This window comes from Phascolarctos cinereus, unplaced genomic scaffold (assembly GCF_003287225.1).
Source record: "Phascolarctos cinereus isolate Bilbo 61053 unplaced genomic scaffold, phaCin_HiC Scaffold_1;HRSCAF=81, whole genome shotgun sequence".
Taxonomy (NCBI): domain Eukaryota; kingdom Metazoa; phylum Chordata; class Mammalia; order Diprotodontia; family Phascolarctidae; genus Phascolarctos; species Phascolarctos cinereus.
In genome coordinates, this window is record NW_027555514.1 from 266,808,307 (window position 1) to 266,830,243 (window position 21,937).

Genomic DNA, 21,937 nt, shown 5'->3' on the forward strand with positions numbered 1-21,937 from the left:
ATGACATGGAGAGAAGGCTGGACACAGAGCAGCTCTCCAGGGCTTCCAAAGGAAGGGCTAATTATTCCTGCTAATAACTAGGTGTGAAAGTTTAATTATTCTATTTTGTTAAGGAATACAAGTGCTCTCAGGCCCCTTTAAATGTTGAAATCCTGGTACAAAACCACTGTCACCCCACCCTCTACAACTCTTCATAAGCAGTGGGCCCTCAGAGACAGGCAAATAGGAAAGTTGCTGCTTTCACCCTATTAATCTCATCCATATTTTGGCATATTTAGGATCCATCGAATACACTAGCCTGGCCATAGAGCAAAATTTTACCACAGAAAAAGCAGATATGCAGGCAGGCAATCCAAGTTGTAGCTGATGTAGACATTTTCATTTAAATGAAATAGCATTGCTTTGACCTATTAGCTTAAAATATTTTTAAAGGATTAATTCAGTGACTATTTTTGTGCTACCAGAGAACCGAATAATTGAAGGTGAGGGCTGAACTGAATCTGACTTGGTATTTAGGATTTCAAACAAATATTTCCCCTCTCAATTTTACACTTAGAGAAACCAAAACACAGAGGGGTTTGGAAAGTAATCGAAGTCAGTCACATATTCTCACTGTGAGAGGTTTCTAGAAAAACAGATCTTTCTATTAAAAATGACCTTAAATCATAATAAAATGCACACAGTACTCCTACCGAGTCTGGGAAGCAGGCTTTCTACGGACTATAAGAGAATGTAAGCTTCTTGAAGGCAGTCCATGAAGCAAGAAACAATTATTAAGCATTCATAATGTAGCAAGAACTACCTTAGCATGTAGGATGTAGATACCGAAGTGAAACATACTTGCCTTTGAGGAGCTGGCAGCTATAGCCATAAGGAGGTACAAAATTGATTCGTTGTAATTTTGGCAGGAAGGCCCTAGTAGCTGGGAATATTGGAAAGTTTCTATGTAGAATATAACACTTAGGCTTCACTTGAAGGAAAGTAGGGGGTCAAAAAAGTAGAGGTGAGGAAAGAATGATGGAAAGAGTCCCCACTCTGGAGTCAGGACTGGGCTCGGACTTTCTTGCGATATTTATTACCAGTATAACCTTGGGGAAGTAACTTGACTTCTCTGTGCCTCAGTTTCCTTATCTGTCAAATGAAAGGATTGTCCTAGAATATCTACAAGGACCCTTTTAGCTCTGGCTCCTTACCCCTATGATTAAAGAATGTCAAGGCAATATGACAGAGCCTTGAATAGAGGGACGAATCTGGAGTCGTGAAGACTTGAGTCAAATCCAGGCTCAGACACATGTTAGTTCTTTGTTTTCCAAGAGGATCAATGACATCTCAGAGTAATGTTTTGACTTACTTGCTGGGTAACTGTGAACAAGTCACTTAACCTTTGTCTGGCACAGTTTACTTATTTCTAAAATGGGGAGGGGCAGGGGCAGCTAGGTGGCGCAGTAGATAGAGCACTGGCCCTGGATTCAGGAGGACCTGAATTCAAATGTGACCTCAGACACATAATACTCACTAGCTGTGTGACCCTAGGCAAGTCACTTAACCCCATTGCCTAGCCAAAAATAAAAAAATAAAAAATAAATAAAATGGGGAGGGGCAGCTAGATGGCACACTGAATAGTACACCAGCCCTGGAGTCAGGAGGACCTCAGTTCAAATGTGACCTCAGACACTTACTAGCTGTGTGACTCTGGGAAAGTCACATAACCCTGATTGCCACATACATACACACACACACACAAATTCATAATAATAACAGCCTTGACCTCCCAGGACTGTTGTGAAGATAAAATCATCTATTATTTATGAAGCAACTTTGCAAACTTTAAAGAGCTATATAAATGCTAACTTTTTGTTCTCTGTTATTCTAGACCAATAAGTTCTAGGCTGACTACATTCATCTTTGCTTCTTAGGTTGAAATTCACGTCACCCATGGGAAAGATCATTTCTGCTAGAGATTTAAAAATTTGATTTGGAAAATCATTTGGAAAGTGTAAACCATGTTGTTTCCCAAACAAGAAAGAAAGTGCCTGGGAATATCCCTCAACAGAAGAAATCCTGATTGGAATGGCATTTGTGGGGTTACTTTCTGGAGCCCAAGGACTCCTGCCGTGCTTGGAGTGTGGATAACACTCAAGGTATAGGAAGCATTTTGTTTTAGGCTGTTGAAATGGTGGGAAAAAGAGGTCTGGGTTTGTCTCCCCTATGTTTTACAATTTGATTTTCAGAAGTTCTTATATGTCTGCCCATGACAACCAGAAAGGACAAGAAGCATGTCTCCGATTTCTAGTCGCCAAAGTATCTAATGCTGTGTTATCAGCTTCTTCAGAAGCAATTGCAATATTTTAATTGCTTCTCATCGTTCTGTAACATAATTTGTAGAAAATTAATTCTAATAGCATCAGTGGCAGACACAGCAGAGATCAGGTAAGAGGAAATTTTCATATATAATAAGTTCAGCTGCTGTTTTCTTAATTTTAAAAAATTACACAGGCCAAGGGGAGGCTTGGCTAATTTCCAAAACAAGTTGCTATTTTCAGATATAAAATTAACAAGGAACTTTGTTAACTTTTTAGAGTGCTAGATCAGGAGTCAGGAAGATCTGGGTTCAAATGCCTCCTCAGACACTGCCTGCCTATGTTACCCTGAGCAAGTCACTTCAAGGTTGCCATCTTTAATAACTTTATCTGTAAAATGGGATCATAACAAGAGCTCCCTACAGGATTGTTGGAAGAACAAATGAGAATGATTATAAAACTTTTTCAAAGCACAAAATGTTATGTAAGTGTGAGCCGTGTATGGGGTGACATAGATTTTATTAAAGCTGTTTTAGCTTTATTGTTACTTAAGTAATAATAAAGCTAAAATAGTTTTAATTAATAATAAAGCTAAAATGGTTTTAGTAGCTTAAAACTGCAGCAAGACACTTGGGACACCCTATATAAAAGAAAGACAATGTGGAGCAATGGCAAATGTTCTGAATTCAAAAGACCAGGATTCAGATCTCACCTCTGACAATGCCTATGCTATTTAATCTTTCTGGGCCTCTGTCTCCTCATTTGCAAAATGAAGGAATTGTACTGAGGACCTAAACGGAAAGCTTAAATTATAGGAGCTTACACTGTTAAATCATTGATTGGCCCAAAGATGTTTTAAATCTCTCACTGGATGACTCTCTAACTTGTTAGAAGGCAAAGGGCATTGAAAATGGGCTCATGTTCTACCTTCTAAAGTCCCATCTAAGCTGGAAATCTACGAACCTAAGCTAATGCCATGGTTTTTCCATGGGTGCAAAAGACAAGTCTGCCATATTGTTACCCCCTCCCCCATTTTCTTCTCTCTTGTTCCCTGGTAAGAAAAGTTCAGGTTGAGACCAAACAAGACTCCTGTCACCCTTCCTCAACCCCTGCCTTAGTGCTGTGTCCATCTCTGCCTTTCCCTGTCCCTGTGTCTTCTTTCCTCCTCTCAGAGGCTGAGCCTAATTTCACTGCTATTTTTAAGAGCAGATTTCACCTCCAGACCTCTGGGCAGCAGCTGCTTTCTGAAAGCAGAGCAGGCCAGCTGTTGCTCTGTCTCCTCCTGGCCCATTTTTAATGCCTCCTGAGCATTGGGACAGCTCTCCTCCCAGCCACTGCTTCTTTTTAGTGTCTACCAAAAGGTTTCCGGCCTGAAAGGGGACCAGCCAAGTCAACTGGGCTCTCCCGCAGACAGAATGAGACCATCTGATAGTCAACCTGCAAGTGGCAGCTCAAGATGGGTACAGGGTGTGCCAAGTTCCCCGCTGCGCTGGAACAGCCCTCTGTAGAGTGTTAAGACCTCAAAAAAGAATTTCAGCACTTAAACCCATAACCTGTGAAAATGGGGGTAATTACAGAGAAAAGGAAGAAATGTCACGGGTTCTAGCGGCAGCAGGTTTTTGATAAAAAGAGTTAGCCTGAATAATGCTAGGAGGCAAGAAAATGATATTATTATGTTATTAATTATTAATGTGACATAGTAAATTAAAAAGCCCCTCCCACACTCAGGAAAATGTGGATTTGGGCCTCTCCTCTGACATGTATTGCTTGAGGAATGGTGGTGTGGCCCAGGCTTTGGATGGAGTCAGAGGATCTGGGCTTACTTCCCACCACTGATGCTGTCTCTGTGACCTTGGGTAAGTCTTTTCATCTCTATGGGATTTAGTTCCCTCATTTAGATCCCTCATCATTCCCTCAATCATGAAAGGGTTGCTCCTAACAGGTGGCCCACTCAGGATTCAGAACAAGATACATATTGCAGGGCGGGACCCATGCAGGAATTTATTTTGCTTGATTTAGGCATGCTTGTTACAATTAGTTTTTTTTTCTATTATGGGGGGGGTGTGAGAGAGAGAGAAGAGAAAAGAAATGTTTGTTAATTGAAAAATAGAGGGTGTAAGTTCAAGCCCATCATTTTACCAATGTGGAAATGGAAACAATGTGAAAGGATGTGATTTGCCCAAGCAGTCACCATTCAAGGTAGGATTTGAATCTGGGACCTCAGAGTCCTGGACTGCTTCCCTTGTCCTACCTTGAACAAGGCACTTAATTTCTCAAAGTCCTATGCAATTCTCTTAGCCCACACTTGGCAGAGTTTGTACCAATCTACATCGGTGAACATCTCCTCAATAGGAGATCCTGATTGTTACCAATTAAGTTGTCGGGTTGATGAGTATGCACTCACACATACATATACAGACTACATATTTGTGAAACATGTATGGATATGTATATATATGTGTGTGTTTATATTTACTTCTCCAGATACCTTTAGATATATAGATATGCATACATATATATTTAAAATGTTTTAGATATATACATATATGATATAGATATATACATATATGATATATCATATATGTATATCGTATAGACCAGAGGGGGGGAAACTGTGGCCTTCTAGATCCTTGGGTGCAGCCTTTTGATTGGGTCCACGTTTTATAGAACAAATCCTTTTATGAAGGGGATGTTTTTCTGTGAAGTTTGGATTCAGTCAAAGGGCCACACTTGAGGACCTAGAGGGACACATGTGGCTTTGAGGCCACAGGTCCCCCACCCCTAATACAGATGTACACATATCAATATATGCCTATGTTTAAAACAAAAAAAAACCCTTAACATTTTAGTTTGTAAATCATGATCTGGTAAAATAAAAGAACCATGATGCTGAATGTGTACGATATTTTTTGTAACCCATATAATTACTCTATTTCTACTCTCCTGATTAGCCTGCGACAATAACCAATTAGCTGCACATCTCCCACTCCAAAAAGTGGTCGCTGTGATTGGTGCCCCACAATGGTGTCAGTGCTCAGCATCAATGCATCTCCAACCAGGGAAGGAACTTTAATTTCTCTCCCAGCCCTTCTCTGGATATAATGACTTAAATGGCAATTCCAATAGTTCTTCTTTGTGTCCAATTAAGCTGCTAAATGTGTTAGGTGGGGGTGAGGAATCCATAGCAGCCAGAAGCAGCTTTCTAAAACCGTCCCCTCCGTAGCAGCAGAAGTTCCAGGAGCGCTGCGACAATCTCTAATACCTGGATAAACTGGACAACACACAAAAGGAGCCCCATACCCCGCGTCCATTTAGTCAGGGCAGGTAATGGCCCAGCCTCTGTGGCTGTCAACATTGGTCAGCATAATAATAATTTAAATAACCTTTAGGTATGCAAAGCTCCATTTCATCCTCACAAGAATCCTATGGAGTAGTGTGGTGAATTGGATACAAAGGCTGTCTTTCTGAGTCAAGAAGACCCATCGAGTCACACTGACCAAGGCTCTCTCTTCTCAACCCCTTATGGGGACTCTCTAAGATTAAGCCCTATAGAAGAGTTGCCGGCCTTTATTGGTAGGGAAATTTCCCTCACCTGGAGTTCCTTTCATCAATGAAATAAGAAGTATGTTCCAAATGAATAAATAAAATCAACACTCTTATGTAGATATGACAATCAATTAGCAAGCACTTATTAAAGACCTACTATGTGCCTAATGCTAGGATTACAAAGACAATGATGAGACTGACCCTGACTTCCAGGAGCCATATAGAATGCCATTTTTCATAAGAAGCTGTCCACTCTGCATTGGTGAAATCACAGATCTAGTCCAAAAGAAAAAAAAAACTTCCAGTTACAAAAATATTTTTAAAACACCCAGCTCCTCCCCCACCCTGGCTGGTGCTCTACTCAGATTTTTAAATCTAAGTAATACACAGGTTGTAATGTGCCTGGCTGGAAGACATTCCCTTACATACTAAAGGTCTCAGGTTGGTTACTGATATATTTATGATGGCAAAAGATGAAATTCTCTGTCCAGTGTTAGGGTAGAGATGGAGATCCAAATGAAAAGTGACGTTAACAGACTAAAGAAAAGTAGGTACTTTATTAGCTTCAGCTGGAGAACAAACTCATTTCACTCAAGTTTAAGGTCATTATTAAGCATCTCATGGCAAACATGTCCAGAGTTCCCCAAATCACTAATGGAGTCAAGGTTAGAGCTCTTATAACTAAGTTTGTCTTTCTCCCTCAGACTTTCCTCTTCCCGTCTTCTCCATTATTAATAAGGGGGAGTTAAGGACCTCACAATTGCCTCCGGAATCAATGCTTCTAACCATAGAGCCATCTTTCCTTTCTCTTTCTTATTCATTCAACATTGCCCATTAATCACTGAGTCCTTTCAAATGGAGCTCTGCATCACCACAGGATCATAGTGACCAGAATTAGAAGTCAGGAAGATGTGAGCAGCACAATGGATAGAGCATTGGTCCTAGAGTCAGGAAAACTTATCTTCACAACTTCAAATCTGTCTTCAGACACTTACTAGCTGTATGATCCTGGGCAAGTCCCTTAACCCTGTTTGCCTCAGTTTCTTCATCCGTAAAATGAGCTAGTGAAGGAAATGGAAAACTACTCCAGTGTCTTTGCCAAGAAAACCCCAAATGGGGTCATGAAGAGCCAGACAGAACTGAACAAGAGCTAGATGTCTTTTACTCTGTCTTCCTCATTTTGTTTTTCAGATTAGTCTTCAACTTACCATTCTAGCTGCCACCGCCCTAATTGAGGTATTTTTATATGCACTAATACAGCAGGTTCCTAGGAGATCTCTCTCCTCTCTGCCTCAAACAAAGCCAACCCAAACAGGTCACTGAACAAAATAATCATATTAATAGGAACATAGATCTGGGACATCAGATGCCATTTAGTCTAACTTAGCTGCCAAATTCATCTTCCTTATATACTCACACAGGTTTATTAAAGTTCATCCTTTACTGAGAATCCATCACTGCCACCCTGTTGCACCATCCAATGTGAAAATTGCTGAATTTGAAGTCAGAAACCCACTTTCAAATCCTGGCTTTATCTACCCACTGGCTTTATGTGTCTGGGCAAATCCCTTCACGTGTTAAAGTAAAGGAATGCAACAATCTTTAGGAACCGAGATCAAGACCTGGAAGGGAACACAGCTGCTACCCAGTCCAATCCTCTTATTCTACTGAAGAGAAAACTGAGGTTCAGAGTGCTTAAATGATTTGTCCAACGTCACAGAAATAGTAAGCATCAGAGGCAAGATTTTCATCCAGGTCCTCCTAGCCTAGAACCAGCACTCTTCTGGTGTGGAAAACCCCATGTGTGTGTTTCTCAATACATAATTTGTCACTTATACTGTTTATTTTACAGGTCTTGCCCCAGGTTACACAGCCATTATATATCAGAAGCAGATGTTGTACCCAGATCTTTCTGCCTATGAGGCCATTAGGATTCAAGCTCAGCTCTCCCTTGCTGTGTGACCCAGTGCTCTGTAAACTTCCCAATGAAAATAGAGATAGATCATTTCATCCTTTGTCTCTGTATCCCTCACAGCCAGCATACCACTGGACATGTGGGAGACAATAAATGTTGCTATACTGGCGACTGGCTGATTCTTCAGGTCTCAGCCAGATGGTTGGCACTGGGCACATGCATGCACACACACACACACACACACACACACACACACACACACACACACACACATAGTGTGTGTGTATATATATGTATGTATGTGTATATATGTGTGTGTATATATACATATATGTGTATGTATATATATGTGTGTGTGTGTGTGTGTGTACATATATATATACATACATACATACATATATATATATATATATATATATATATATATATATATATATATATATATATATATATATATATATATATATACATACATACATACATATATATATGTATGGTAAAACCCGTCAATGAAATAACAAATATTTGTTGAATTTAAATGAATTCTTTCAGGTCACTGAGGCATCAGTGAATAAATTACTCCAGTCTATATGGTATTCCAATGGACTGAAAAAAAAAACACAAGATACAACCAAAGTAAAGTAATTCATTTTTTCCTATTCCTTAACAAAATGTTTCACAATATTTTCCTTTAAAAGAAAATTTCAGACACTTAACTGGAAGCCCAGTGCCAAACATCTGAGACCCGAAAAATCAGCCAATCTTCCAACATTTATTATCTCCTACAGGGAGACGTGAGTTTGAATCCTAATTCAGGTACTTATTAGCGGAGTGACCTGGGCAAGTCCCTTAACCTCTGTCAGCCTCAGTTTCCTCATTTACAAAATGGAGATAATAGCAAGTGTTTTGCAAACATTAAGTGCTCTATAAATTTTTGCTCTACTTTTGTCAAGCTATCCCTCTCAAAAGTAAAATTGTCTCATTGTTCAAATGCCAAAGATTCAGATGGCTGAATGTCTTTTCTACTAATCTTACCTGTATTGGCATCATAAAACATTGCATGGATCATGTAGGGATTGTGTTTCTTAGTGGCAGTGCTGTTGTGAACTACATGATATGAGGGGTTTTCGGTTTTCAGCATCCTTCAAGGGACAAGGTTCGTATTAGCAGACTTGGAATTCTTGCCATCCTGTAAGGCAGAGAATTGCTAAGCCTTTTCCTAGTAGAAACACCTAGCTTGTCTGGGCTTCTGAAAAGCTCTTAAGTTCCATGAACCCAGAACAAGCTTATGCATTTTCTCCATATGTCCATCAAAAGAAAGAAAAAAGTTTCAGCTCTGTGTGTGTGTGTGTGTGTGTGTGTGTGTGTGTGTAGCAAGAGAAGAGTAAATAGGCTTGTGTTTGGCTCACAAACAAATGACTCTTTAGTGAAAAGAAAGTCAAATGTTAATTAAACCCATGCAGTGTTTGGATGGATAACATCACTCTGTATTGTTAAATCCGCTTTGATTTTAATTGCATGACAAAAAAAATAACTGTAAATGTATTGCTGACAGAGGTTTTCCTCAAAATCAAATCCCATTTAAACGCAAAAGTACTCCTTTTCATTATATTTTGAGTGAGCCCATGGATGCTAAAACCTAACACCGCAGTCACTGATCAAACTTATTACAGAGAGGGCCCTTCCCCCTACCAGCCACAGCCAGTCTAGTTCTTTTATTCAAAAATGGCATCTACCCTAAGTGAACCTGGAATATTGCAATAGTGAATGGAAGCCGTTCCCTTTGTTGTATTTGGTTTGAACCTTTCCACTTCTCCCCAAAGAACGTACTTGTTCATCTCTGCCTCCTCTCTTAATGATTTGTAGCCCAGAGTGGTTGGGTGGTCAAGGAGTGGCAATAAAGACAATTACCCATCATATCTGGATTTTTCCAATGATTTGCTCTCCTTCTGTGATTCCATAAACCATTCATGCACTCAGTAGATTTTCTCCTGCAACCCATGCAAAGACGTAAAGTCTTCCCAATTTGCAAGTTGGAAACATTCAAAGAGGTTTCTGAATGAGAACCCAAGATAGTTTATCTCCCTCACCCATCAGTCTTGCCTCCCTGATTGTCTGTCTCTGTATAGCAGAGTCAATAAAAATGATTAGAGTTGGCACCTCACAAATGTACACCCTTAAACCATGAAGCAGGAATGCCATGCGGGAAATATTTTTCTGACCTTTTCAAATTACATCCAACTGTCTAGGGGATTTCTCGGTAACTAGAGGTAATAGGGTTCAATCCATTTTAGGAGTTGGCTTCAAATTTAGTTCCTCTTCGGAAGCCTGGACTTATCTCTTCTTTTTATCTTGGCCCTGGCATCCATTCAGTACTGTAATCCGTGCATCTAATCTCCACCCCCACCCCCAATCGGGGCTTGTGAAAGGATCACATTGTGAAAGCCCCAACCATGAAAGACTCTCCATTTATTGCACCCTCCAAAAACGAAATATTAGCATGGGAGGCGAAGATGGTATGTTGCCTTTTGAGAAGCTCTTGTTGAATTTAATTAGCTTTTAGATTTCATCTCCATCCTACATCTCAGTTTTCACTGCCCTATGTGATTTATGCTTCAGTGACTTTCATTTATATAAAACTTTTCAAACTTAGCTATGCCACCAACACATCCTGGAATATGAAAGAGCAGAGGGTAAAAATGTGTAAAGTTCTGTATGTTAAATTGATTTCACTTGAGTGTTTTATTTTCTTTTTCTTCCTTTTTTTCTTCCTTTTTTTTTTATTATGTGAGTCCAAATGCAATAGACACACTCACCCTGTTAAGTGAGTGAATCACCCATGTGAGACGTACCACACACACACACAAAAAGACAGCTGCACTGCCCCATTCTTTACTGTGCCCCATGAAGTAGAACAGAAAACACAAGTTAAGGACACATTTCTTAAACTTGTGAAAGTAGGGGAGGGGGTGCATTAGGAAGGCTGGCCTACATGGGAAAGCTCATTTTATTATTTTTTTTTTACACATTGGGGACATATTCGTACCTTTAGGGTGTGTGTGTGTGTGTGTGTGTGTGTGTGTGTGTGTGGTGTGTGTGAGAGAGAGAGAGAGAGAGAGAGAGAGAGAGAGAGAGAGAGAGAGAGAAGAGGAGAGCAAGAAAAGGGAGAGAGAAAGAGAGAAAATATCTCTGTTTTAACATCTCCAGCATCCTATATTGTGAGGCTGTGCTGATATTGTCTTCACAGGGGCTCCTACAAGAGAGTGTCAAGTCTGAATTGCCAGTCCCCAAAGACCTAGTTGTGATTGAAACTGGGCTTGCTCTAGAGAGCTGTGCACGCAAAGGCCAGGAGGGTAAAAGTTTGAGGAATTCACTCCCAAGAACAGTAAGTATTATATGTTGTGCTGTTTGCTACTGTTCCTGCTGCTTATAATATTAGAATCTGTTGAAGGTTGTTCTGAACCTTGTAAATTACGTTGAAAATGATTACCCTGTATGTTGAAAATGTCATTCCAGTTCACTCAGTTTTTATTTGTCATAGTTGGGTTTTTTCTCCTTGTTGCAAATATGGAAATATTGAAATCTTACCATATATTGATCAAACCTTGACTTTTTATTCTATAGATAACCATTTTCTTTTATAGCAAAATCACTTTTTCTTTCCTCTCCAGACTTTTCTACATGGAAAACAAAAATGTGAAACAGGGAAGGCATCATCAGAAGATGTTCACCTGGAGAAACTCATTGAGACTGTGTCTTTGTTTACAATTTTTTTTTTGACAAAGCTCTATTTTGGTTTCTTAAACTATTCATGGCATTAATTTTTTTTTAAAAAAATGCATGCTCTAGCATGCACACAGAGAGATAAAAATGTTTCTGCAAAAGAGGGTATGATAAAAAAAAATACCTACAGGTAGTTTATCTCCAACAATTCCATCAAACTTTGTTATCGTCACAACCTAAACATCTACCGCTTTGTTTTTTGGACAGGGTGAACATGAAGAACAGGTACTCTGATGAGCAAAGGTAAGTGGTTTCTGTAATATGCAAAGTCAGATATTTCCATCAATCTGCCCTTCAATTTGGTATCTACATACCAGATGGGGCAGTTTGGAAGTTTCAGGGGCCACAATTAAATCGATTGTTTCATTAACTCAATGAATGGCACGGGATGTATGTGATATATACTTAGATAATAAGTGTGCAGTTTAATCATTGGGGTTTGGGATGGGGAGGCAAGATTGCTAATTGGAAATGGATTTCAATGTCCATGGTTGTGTTCCTTCTTGGTAGTAAATTGGAAACTTGGACAGCTTAACTCTAATTACTAGATAGCATCATTTCATTGGCTTTAACCCGACCGTGATGCCCTTGGCTCACCTATAAAATGAATATGGTCACATAGGTAATTTATTCCACCCACTTCGGTGGTACACCTGAGTTACTTTTGGTAATAGCAATTTGAGACAGTGATCTCTTTGCTGCAAACTACCCATTTTCTAGGGAGAGTAGGGAAGAGAGCAAATAGTCTTCCTGTAGCTGGGGGGAAACAAATGATTTAAAACAAGGGAGAAACATGTGATGTCTCTAGCCTGATTCTTTTCCAAGATTTTTTTTCTTTGTAGTGTGTGATTAAGGAGTTCAAGTGAAACAGTGATAGGGATGATTGCATCTAAAATCAACATCCTTGAGGGCAGGAGAGCATCTGCTATTTGTCCTTGAGTACCCCTAGAACTATACATTGTGTCAAGCTGGTGCTTCATAAATGAATGAATAAATGAATGAATGAATGATGAAATCTTAATAAGGGGAGATAGGTGTGATGATTTCTTGTGTCACTAGTCATAGTTTTCGAAGTCAGTGTACAGAAACAAAAACAGTGAATAGTGGTAATTTATGCATGTTTAAAGGAAAGAGGAATCAGAAAAGTCGATAGACAGTTGCTACTTGATGACAGAATAAAAAAATCTGTGAAGAGCTTTCCTATAGCTTCCTTCTCCCTACAAAGAGGATTGTCTTTGTAGAGAACTGGGTGTTTTTTTTAATTTAAAAAAATGCTAGAAAAGCAGCTACTAGGCTGAATAGATTTTTCACAGACTATAGCCAAAGTGTTATTCTTGTAGGTCTTCTTCAGCATTCAAATTATATTTGGATCATAGGATGTCAGAGGTAGAAGAGAGTCTTAGTTTAGCTTTCTCATTTTATAGATGAGGAAAATGAAGTCTAAAGGGGTTGACTTGTCCAAGGCTTGGTGACAGAAGTAGGGCTTGCCTCTGATTTCCCTAATTCTCAATCTAAATATGTTTCTCCTTCATGTTACCCTATACCATACCTGCCTGTGGAAAACAGCATGGTATATTCAAAGGAATACTAGCCTTGGCTTTAGCAGAGACCTGGATTCAAATTCCACCTTACGCATTTATTAGCTGTGTGATTTTGGTTAAGTAACCTTAACCTCTCTCAGCTTCAGTTTACTCTTCTGTCAAATGGGGATAATACCTGTAGCAACTGCCTCTCTGGGGTGTTGTGAGGATCAAAAGAAAGTTAATGTTTAAATGGCTTCACAAACCGATAAAGCACCTTAAAATGCCAGCTGTTGTTGAGTGGGGTTTTCACTGTGTCTTCTTCCTCCTCAAGTTTTTCTGAGAGGCTGTTTTTTTTCTTTTTAAAGCTTCCTGTGAACCAAAGCTAAATAGTAAACCAAACTCTCTCCATTGCTATGGCAGCTTCATAATGGAGCTCACCTTCCAGCAGTCCTAAATATGCAGAGTTCCTGGTGAAGGGCCTTGGGTGTTGATTCTAGGTAAGTTAGCCTTCTTGTATTACTACTGTAGCTGAGAGGGCTCCTGAAATGAAACCGGCAACCTAAGGGAGACATGTTTGCTAGGCAGATGAGAGAGGACGACAAAGACTGGCTCTATCTTTGAAACTAGTGTGTGAATGTCCAAAGGTGCCTCAACCCTTGTTTGTTGCATTCATAGATTGACTCTTATTGGGAGCTTAGCGAAATGGCGGCAACATCTCCCTCATAGCAGATACACTGTCTTATATGGCATGGGTGAAGATGTAAGTATTATTTTCAATACAGTGTGAGAAGATTAGGGTTCTCTTTCTGTCTCTCTCCATCTTTCTCTCTCTCCTCTTCCTCTCCTAACTTCTCCCCTTCTTTCTCTGAATGTGGTTGTGACCTGATACAATCCACCCACCTAGAAACTTTGGAGGACTCCCTATGCTTTCTTTGGCATCTACAGTCACTCCCATTGGAAAGAGATTTTAAATAATACAAATAGATATGAATCTACCTATTCTGGAGACATCCACTCCACGGAGGAAAACTAGGAGAGAACAACCTCTAAATCTTTCAATTTTCTCAGGGTGAACCTGCCTACACCCCTGTGATATTCTGATAATTCTGACTTACCATCAAGACGGAAGCAGTATTTATTTTCTCCTAATTGGAAGGCTACCAACATCCTGTAGGGTTTTTGTCCCTCTTCTCCACCCCTGCATTGAACAACAAAATCTCTATATGTTTCCATGTACATGGAGCAAGACGACTGGAGACTTTTTGAGGGTTTCAGAAAGAAAAAATAATGACTTATAAAAATTAAACGAGACTGAGGCAGCTAGATGGCACAGTGGATAGAGCACCGGCCCTGAAGTCAGGAGGACCTGAGTTCAAATCTGGCATCAGGCCACATACTTGACACTTACTAGCTGTGTGGCCCTGGGCAAGTCACTTAAATCCAATTGCCTTAAAAAAAATCAAAAATTAAATGAGAACCTCAACAAAGGGAATTTCCAGGCTTGAATTTATCTTTGATATTCTCAGAAACTTGGGGCAGCTAGGTGGTGCATTGTATAGGGCACCTGCCCTGGAGTCAAGAGGACATGAGTTCAAATCCAGCCTCAGACACATAACACTTACTAGCTGTGTGACTCTGGGCAAGTCACTTAACCCCAATTGCCCCACCAAAACTAAACTAAAATAAAATAAAAATAAAGACATTCTCAGAAACTCAATCTTTTATTCACCGGTTATAATTGAGGGGAAAAAGTTATATCTGCTTTAGCCTCACATGAACAAGGGTTATCAGAATGCTTCTTCTCTTATCCCATTCCTAGTTTAATTGCTCCTTAAAATGATGATGGCACCACTGGACAGCAGGAAGCACTTAGTGTACTACATTTGGAATTCTTCAGGTTCCATTTCTCTTGAACAGCTTCCTGGCCAAATAGACACTGTAAGATCAACTCATTATGACAATATAATCAGTTTTTAAATTGAATTTAAATCAGTTACATTTTGATTAACAATTAAAGCCCACTTTTTCTTACTTTTTGATGTCAAAACAAAATTCCTTTTTCCATAGATCAGAAGACCTCTTCATTCATTTTATTTATTGCTGTAGAATTTCTCTTGTGCTATTTCTGGATTTGTCATTAGAGTCCATGAAATCTTAATCATTAGCCCTTTTATTTCCGGGGGGGGGGGGAATACATCAATTTATTGAACTGGCTGCAGTTAAAAAAAAAGCCCACAAAAACCCAGAAAATCAATCTAACATTGTAGCTTAATAGTGGGAAACAAAGAGTAGTCATAATTAAAGGAGAAAAGGACTTTGGTGTTCATTCCAGTTGATAATAAAAAGCCCCTTGCCATAGTGTCTTAGAAAATAATGCATTCAGACTCAGTAGAATTACTGCCTAGCAGATTCTATTTATCTGTAGCTTAAAAAGCAGCTGCGTTTTTGTAAAAAGCAATGAATGTGGCATTCCTACTTAAAGGTGGAAGAAAAAAAACCCACCTCTTGTTTTGTAATAAGGGGATTTTCAATTTAAAAGAGAGAGCAGGCCTGTTGTGTGAAGTATGGTTATTACATTCACTGTATTCTATCTCACCCACCAGGAGGCTAATAATGAGGAGTGAGGGAAGGGGGCCAGGGCCATGAGGGTTATCTCACAGTCCCAGATGCTGGATAAGTTGGAGGAGGCGGAATCACTTTTGGATGACATTCAGAAAGGCCTGAATGCTTATTGGGAGAAGAAAAGACTATTCTTTCCAAGGTAAACAGTTCATTTCATGTACCAGCTGTACAGATCAGTATAAAACATGTTTATATGAAGAGATCCACAAAGTTCATTTTTCCCCCTTATGAAATCATTTTAGGTGTGTGTCGGTCCGGTGATGATCACAGACACTCCGCCAGCATCTTGTGAGACAAAGGATTCGCTCCTGAGCCCTGCCACACCTAAAAAAAATGCTTTGAAGGGCTTGCCGAGCTCACTCTTAATCATGGGAGAGAAATTACCCACATGGAGTCAGCAGAAAATGAAAAAGTGGGCCTCGTGCTGAGATAATTCCAGCAAGTGCCAAGGGGCTAGTTGAGATATGGCTTCATGAGGTGAATATCTTTAGCTCTTACTTAGGGTTTAGTTACTGTATAATCATTCTCTCTTTTAGGAGCAATGAATATCCCAAGTGTGTTTCCTAACCAAAGCTCTGTCTCTTTCCAAGCATCTCTCGGGATAGTGACTGATTCCGTAGGAAATGGAGGTTCTGGGGCCCTGTTGTGGTTTTCTTCTACTCAGGACAAGTTGTAAAGAAGCAGAATCTCATTCAGCGACAACCCCAAGCCAGTGACTGCCACTGTCTGTGTGTATTTGTCTATCTGTTTGAGTATCTGTCTAGTACTTGGTGTCTCCGTGTGTATGTATGTATCTTTGTTCATGTCCTTGTCCCCTCCTTAGGGAAATATCTTGGGCGGATTAGATAGCAGGTGGGTTTTGTCTGACCTGGAGTGGAGGAGTGGTTGGGGAAGGACCAAAGGTGTGATTTTTTTTTGGGGGGGGGAGAAAGAGAAAAGATGCATGTCACCTTGATAATTAATGACCAATCTTAATTTCCAGTCCGTGTTAAAGGACAGAGGGGGGCCATCCCCTGAGGACACTAACCTGCCCCACCTTCCCTTTGGGGGGATCATAATTCCAATTAAACATCAGTTTCAGTGTGAAATTGGTTTGACTGCCTGTCTTTTGTTTGCCTGCTTTAACCCCTTTGTGCCTGTGCTCATTTAGAAGCCCCCTTGAACTCCGTTCCAGTCCGAGGCCCAGGGTCATCCCTAGCGGCCTGCAGCCTGTCTTCTGTTTCTTTTTTCTTATTCTAATGGATAGGTCTGGGATCAGAGTTTTTCTTTCACTTTCTATTATTAAACCCTCTTCCCAGGCCCTTGATTCTGTGTCTACTTTTCTCAAAAGAAGGATTCTTCATTTGCCGTCTGCTTGCCCCCCAAAGCGTTGCCCCGGTTTAAAATATATGCATTCATAGCATTTTATATAACTAGAATAAGTTTTTTTCATATAAAATACACTTATATACAAATATGCGTCAATATGGCGAACATTTGGCCACCTCCATATACTAGCACAACATTGTACTGCTACTTTTTTTTTTCCAGTTAAGCTCAGCTGTATTAAAGTATATAAAATGTATTTTATATAAACCATAATACAACGTATATAATGCTTTAGTGGAAACTTTTGAAGACCTCCTTCTTGTAAGTGTATCATTTTTGGACAGGAAGTGAGAAAGAAAGAAAGCAAAGGGCTACTTTCAAAAGATATTTTGATTGAACTTTGGCTCAGCGTCCGGTCTGCTTTTTGCCAGTTTCTCTTGGCTGACTGAGTCCAAAGAGCCAGCAACAACAACCAAAACCTCCCCCCAAAAAAACAAACCCCCCCAAGGTCTCCCCCTTGCCTCCAGTTTCTCACATTACTGAACCATGGGATCACCATGCCAACCTAGGAGAACCTTGGCTGAAAGCAATAATGCCCCCAGATACTTTGAAACCCATTCATCAGAGTGGGTGGTGAACAGCCCAGGCCTGAACCTAGACAAAGCTCAGCTCTTCCCCCTACCTGCTGGCCCAGGAAGAAATCTTCCTTTGTCCCTTCATCCATCCCTGCTGCTACATCTGGACATCCTTTGAAATGTAGTGGGAGCAGTTAAGCATGATTCCCCTGGTAGAGGCTTTTGGGGGAGGGAGGTAGATGGGAAGAAAGGAAAGATACAAAAGCAAAAGGTGGAATGGGGTCTTCCCAGGGGAAACGTGGGGTCTCTCTGAACTCTCCTCAACAAAGGAGAGAGAAGTATGGTTGGGCGGGTGGAAATGTGGGGGAGGCGTGCAAAAGGTGCAAGAAGATGAGCAGCTGTGTTTATTTTAATACATATCATTTAACCCTCACCTAAAAACAAATTGAAAGGTTTGGGAGTGCATTAATCTGGACCCAATTAGCATTTCTTTCTCCCTCAAAAGTGCAACCTGAGATTAATGAATATAAACTAAGAGTTTCAGATGCAGTCCTTAAATCATTTGCATGTTTCATGCATGATAATTGAATTTATTTATGCACTTCCTCTCATTTAATTATTTCCTGCTCGTTCCTATGTTCTCCACCTAAGCAAAGCCAAGGTAATGATAATAATAATAACATTGATAACAATAATAGAGATATTTGACAGGTTAGGAAAGATAGTAGTAAGGAGATGAAAATAACTTGGTTTGGTCTGAGAAATCAGGTTCCTTATTCATCTTACTGGAATTGGAGGAATGGGAAATTTTTTCCTTTAAAAAACTGTGTTTTTCCAATCTGAAATGCTCTTTAATGTGTTGGTAAATATGCAAACCATGTTATTTTCTAAAGGGCAGAGAAGGCATTTTAAATGATATCATTGAGTCTTGAATGACCCTAGAGAATTGTATTTCAGCATGGCCAATTACAAGAGTAGCAAGGATAGCAGCAGCAGTAGAACATTAATAAAGAATAAAGAACTACCAGGCTTGGGACCTGGAGTATCACAGATGACTGGAGGACTCATACATTACTTTAGCCGACCTATTTAGAATATTTGCTCCAGTGGATACAAAAGCTATATATATATATATGTGTCAGTTTGTCCTAGGGTAGACACACGGAGTAGTTGGCCACTTTGGTCTACTGGTTGAGCTCTATTCTTGGTATCTTTCTTCCCCCCAATTATATTAAGCTGGCTTCACACTTCCATGGCATAGGGCCATAGGGGTGCTGAGCTTTCACCTCTCCCCCGATCCCCAGGGGCAAGTCTCTACGGTGGCAGTGGGCATATTAGGGAGGATGGGAAAGATGTGAAGCACAGTAAAAGACTAGAAAACAATTCTCCCAGTATCGCTCTGTACCAGTGACTTGTCTGTCTCTTGTCTTTCCTCGTGTGTTCCGAGATAAATGTTGAAATGAATCTCTTTTTCTTGTGACATTCACCTTTGGTGTCCCTTGTTTTCAGTGAATCTAACGGTTATGTGTTTCTGAGTGTCCCCTAGTCCTTGTTCCCCTGGTCTTTGTAGCTAGGGATGTCTCTGAGGGACCAAGTCCCACTAATTTGTGATGTCACAATTTAAGTGTGTTCCCTGTCTCTTCAATGTAGTTTGAAATGTTAAGTAATGTAGCATGAAATTATTGGTTAGTTTCGAAATGGTTGTGAAATCATGTGAAGAAAATAATTATTGCATCCGGTCAAGATAAATTCACTCTAGTGTCTTATGGCTTTTTATTCCTATGTGATAGTAATAAAGTCTCATGTAGGGATGGAAGCCATGAAATACATTGTGAAATGTCATCACCTAAGATGGGGCCATCAGTATAGAAAATATCCTAGTTGTGGAGTTATTCACACGATTGGCAAATGATGTAGTATGGAGCTTTTCTAACTTCCATGCTTGGTTCCTTTTTATTCTTTTGTTCTTTGTTTAGTTTCTTCATCCCTCACTCTTAGAATCTGACAATTATGGAAACTAGGTTATGGAAGGTGATTCATCGTCTCAATCACTGATTGACATTTGCGTTCAAGGCTCGAACTTTTCAGTTGGTTCTGAGTTGTTCCTTTCTCATTGTCTGTTAACCAATACTTTGTTCTCCCTGTATCTAACCTAAAATCCTCTCCTGACTTCTTTCTCAATTTGCATGGTGTTTCTCCTGAAATTAAAACTGAATGAAGCAAAGCTGCCCCCTTTGGGCTCGTGGTCCAGATTGCTCTACTTCCAAGCTCAAAGAGTAATAGGTCATGGGTGGGTTAACAAGTAAGTAGTAGGTTCAGCTGGAATTGTTTTCCTTCCATAGTTCTAGTCTAAAAACAAGGCAACAGAAGTTGCACCTTTGAGAGAGAAAAGACGGCCACAAAAACGACTTGGAATGATACCATCACCCAAAAGGTTTCATTACAGTACATACATGGAAGATATTTTCTCTTTTTATCATAGTGATTTAAAAAAAAAAAAAGAACCCTTCTGAGACTCTTTGTGGATTTCTCACCTATATTCCTTCTACAATCTTTCTGTATATTTTTTCCTAAGAGCACAATAATAAAAACTTTTACAAATATTTTTGCTTCTTTGTTGTTTTTTTTTTCAAAAAAAGAATGAGGTCTAAGCCCTGAAAGTGAATGAGCTGATAAAAAATGAAAAAAAATCATCTCCTATAGAAACTGAGGACCAAGGATGAATAGTAAGAAAAAATACATTTTCCATTTATCTATACTATAGCAGGTTGATGTGATCTAAGAGTTTTCAGTAACATGATACAAAGACTAATTAAATAGACACAGTCTAAATTCACCCTTAAGAAGACTTGGATTTCCAAAACTGTGAGCTAGTTGTTCAAAAAAGGACACTTGGCAGATATACAAATGGTTGAACTCAAAAGTAAGAGTGATTGAAACTAGACTTAATCTTTTAAGACACAATACCTACTGCACTGCTAAGAAAGGCTACTGGAATTTCACAGAATCAATCCATAAGCCAATCGGCAAACATTTATTTAGTGCCAATTAAGTTCCAGGCACTGTTAGGTTCTTGGAATATAAAGATCAAAATGAACTAGCCCCTGCCCTCAAGGCACTTACATTTTACTGGAGGGGAGGTAGAGGAGACACACAACATGCTCCAACATAAGTAAGTAAAAGACATTATACAAAGTGAATAGTGGGAATGGGGTGGAAGTAAACCGAGAAATTTGGGGCAAGACCTCAAGGGACCATTCCCTAGAGGATGAGGAAAGCGAGCATTCTAGCCTTGTGCAAAGACTTGTAGATAGGACACAGTACTGTACATGAGGAACAGCAAATAGACCAGGTAAGCAGAATCGTCGACACTTAGAATATCAGAGATGGAAGGGATTCAAAGTCTATCTAGTCCAACTAGTATCAAAACAAAGATTTCCACTGCAACGTTCCCAATAAATGGTCATCCACATTGCTTTTAAAGACCTCCAGTTAAATGCAGGGAATCTTAACTTGAGGGTCCATGATTTTTTTTTTAATTTAACAACTATTTTCAATCACTTTCCAATTATGTCCGACTGTTTGTGACCCTGCTTGGGGTTTTCTTGACAAAGATCTTAGAGTGGTTTGTCATTTCCTTCCCTAGTTCGTTTTACAGATGAGGAAACTGAGGGTTAAGTGACTTGCCCAGGGTCACACAGCTAGTAAGTGTGAGGCTGTATTTGAACTCAGGAAGATGAATCTTCCTGACTCTACACCTGATAGCCTATCCACTGTGCCACCTAACTGCCTTAATATAATTACTAATTCAATATAATGACTTCCTTTGAGGGGCATAAAAAGTCTAAAAAGGAATTTATGAAAACTTAAAAGTAACCCACATCCTGATAGAGAGTTGATGGACTCAAGAACGAGACTTAACATTTTCAGACATGACTAATCCTCATTATGTAACTTGCTTTGCTTCTAAGTATATAATACGTAACTTACAAAACTGTCCTGATTGTGCTTCTGTCCTTCTTTATGTTCTGGTCCCTGGGGAGCCAAAGATAGTTCCTGCCCTCAAGGCACTCACATTCTATAAGCATTCACATCAACCAAGAGGCATTTTAAGCACCTACTATGTGCCATGCACCAGAGACACAAAGACAAAACCATAAAATAAAATCGCTTTTACTTTCAAGGAGCTTACTTACCTCCCTGGCCCTCACTTTCCTCACCAGCTCTAAATCTATAAGCCCATAAAGCTTTCTCACGGGTCCTCATATGCTTGCCCCACCATTTCATTTCATTCCTTTCCCCTTCATATGTGAATGCCTGCATTGAGATACCTTACCGATCACTGTAGCTTTAAGGACCATTGGG

General features: G+C 39.7%; 1 long non-coding RNA gene across 1 annotated transcript; it reads left to right on the forward strand.

The window, feature by feature from the left end:
* The first annotated feature begins 1,922 nt into the window (after positions 1-1,922).
* Positions 1,923-15,910, forward strand: LOC110221720 (uncharacterized). Its single transcript, XR_002328208.2, has 8 exons — positions 1,923-2,141; positions 4,029-4,156; positions 11,009-11,146; positions 11,433-11,649; positions 11,752-11,787; positions 13,433-13,564; positions 13,743-13,827; positions 15,671-15,910. It is a non-coding gene; the product is annotated as an uncharacterized LOC110221720 (long non-coding RNA).
* The last annotated feature ends 6,027 nt before the right edge of the window (positions 15,911-21,937 follow it).